Source organism: Bombus fervidus, chromosome 6, assembly GCF_041682495.2.
Source record: "Bombus fervidus isolate BK054 chromosome 6, iyBomFerv1, whole genome shotgun sequence".
Taxonomy (NCBI): domain Eukaryota; kingdom Metazoa; phylum Arthropoda; class Insecta; order Hymenoptera; family Apidae; genus Bombus; species Bombus fervidus.
The window spans coordinates 16,120,105-16,122,841 of NC_091522.1; positions in this window are offsets into that span (position 1 = coordinate 16,120,105).

Sequence of the window (2,737 nt, forward strand, 5' to 3'; positions counted from 1 at the left end):
CTCCTCTTTGATACACTTTATTGGTCTAATAGAGCCGAATTGTTGCTGTATCGTGTAAAGCAGGGTAAGCATCGAGCTAGCCGTCTAGACGTCTTACAAGAAGCTTCTCCTTTTGTACGATAATCATGTTGCATGTAAAACAAACGATGGACCACGAGCACGTATGAATTAGATCGTACTTGATACACATCGGGAAACATGGTTTTCTGTAATCACTTTGTTAATACATCTCCGTTAAACAAAGTAAATATTTCTCTAAAATAATTACTCCCACTAGGAAATTACATTAAAATATTTTTATTTTTTTAAGATTCACATTTGTTGTTTCTAGTTTTGAGAATTATAATTTATCAGTCCGCTTTTTAAAAAGAAACAAACACGACAGGAGATTACGTGAAATTATTTTGTAATTTCATCCTTTTGGTCCCTCGATTTTGTATTATCGCTTACCAATTTTATCGCAACCTTCGGATCATCGAGCCAATGTTTTGCTCTTGATCGAGCTAAATTGGTTCTAATCGCGTCGCGAAGTAACGAGGTCTATATCTACAGTTGCAGAATAATGTCAACTTTCTCGTTTAGCACGAGCGTAGGATTAGCAGGCTAGGACAGATTAAGGATGTAACATTTGTTGTAGGCGCATAGATCACGATGATGACCCGTAACGAGTACGTGTCGAGCGACAGGGCGATCATATGGGTACGGGGTACACCAAACAGGAGTGATCCGAGTGAGCGAGTGACTGAGTGAGTTGGAGGTCGGAGGAGTATATTGGCCATTTCCGCAGGAAGCCCTAGGTAACCTGTAACCGCCATTGAGGTTGGAACTAACGTGCCACAGATCGCTGTCGTTTCATAACAAACTGTTCTGAATTCGCTTGCTTATAATCTCGTCGCGTTAATCGATCGGTCTTTACTTTCCAGTGTAGAACCTGAATCTTTCCATTGAGTTTTCATTTCTTCCATTTGACGACAATAACGTACCTTATAAAGTCTCAATTAGAATATCAAAGTACGTAACATCGATACTTCCTTCTCAGTAGTCCAAATATCGTATCTCGTTATCGATCATGCTCGTACTTTGAAACGGTAGGTGGCCAAGAAATAGCTCGAGCCTAATAGACGTCGATGAAGAAAAATAGTCGTACTTCTTTCAAATATGCTAGATATTACATACTTTGTTTCGTTTGCGTTACATGACGTACCTAAGGAAAGAATTTCAGCGACTTCTGGAACCGTTGCTGCGAGGGCAAAAAGACGAAGAGGAATGGCAACGACTACGATATTATAAATTACCATATAAAATACAGTACAATGTAGTACATGAAATTTTGCATTCATCTATGAATTAAAAGGGTTTCTTCCATCCTTTCATGTTCGATGTGACACAATGTTTACGACACCAAGCGTTAACGCGAACTAAGGTGAATCGAAGTCCTCTGCGATCGAATAGATATGCGTACGCGTCGAAGAATGGATCACTTTCGGGTCATCGAAAAGAAAAGCCCAATACGTCACTCCGTGACTGGCAATGATAATACAACATAATACATAAGCTGACTCTTGTCATCCGCAGATTTAATCTGTCGAAATGACTCATCGTTTTGACTTGGCTACGATGAATAAAGACTGAGAAACAACATTGGACAAAAACAAGCGTCTGTTTATCCATTAAAGAAAATTATATTGTTGTATAACGATAATTACAAGGAAAATTTGTATTTCTTTTGTACGAAAATATGGAACGAGTTTCGAGTTATCATCACCATCCCCTTCGGGTATATCGCCGATAAAAGACGTCCCTTTCTAAGAGTGTCAAAACGAAGCGTTTGTGTACTGAAATATTTAGAAAGGATGCATTCCTCGAGGAAACGTCAATATGGTTAATATTTGCTCTAAGCTGGGCTTCGAATTTGCTTTGTACCGTCCAATCGTAATACGCGACTCAACCTAACACGTTAGAAGAGGATGGTTGACTAAACGAAGTGATTTTTGGCTAATGTGTAGTTCGAATTCAATTCAATGTTGGCACGTTTAGCTCTCTATTCTCGCTTTGATCGATAAATGAAACTATTCTCTTTTATACTTTCTATGCGTTAAGGAATAATCCTTTAAAAAATGTTGCCACATACGCGTGACATTTAATTGTACCTTAATTCCGACATGATTCTAAAAGATACCGATAAACATTATTGCGAATAAATGTGTTATCCCCGAGTATACGAAATTCGTTCGTAATTAATCGGAAAAATAAAGAGTAACCGTCTTCCTTAATTTTGCCAAAATCCAAATTGAACGAAACTTTCTTTCCTTGTAATTAACGAATTAAGTAGCTAGGACTACAGCAACTGAAAGAAAGTGTTTCGTTTGGTGTTAAAACCGTACTAAACGAACTTTTTAGTTGCTTTCGAAAAATTAGAACCATTCCATCAGGTACGCTATTGCTAGAAAGATAAAAAAGAAAGTCATACCACTTTTTCATCGTCGTGCTCACTTTTCCCTGTCTTGAATGGCAACGTGGACAGCCGGCAAAAAACAGCACGTGCGAATATATGAATGAAAGTTTACGAGGATAGTAAGAACAGGTCAATCCGTCAATTGACCATTGGTCTGTCGGACCAGCTCGAACGAAGGTTCGGATCGTTTCTCCCTTCTGTTCGTCTTCAGACACTCGACAGGCATACCATAGTGGCCTCACGTGTACACGCTTCGCTCTGCTCGCTTCGGAGTATACCTAC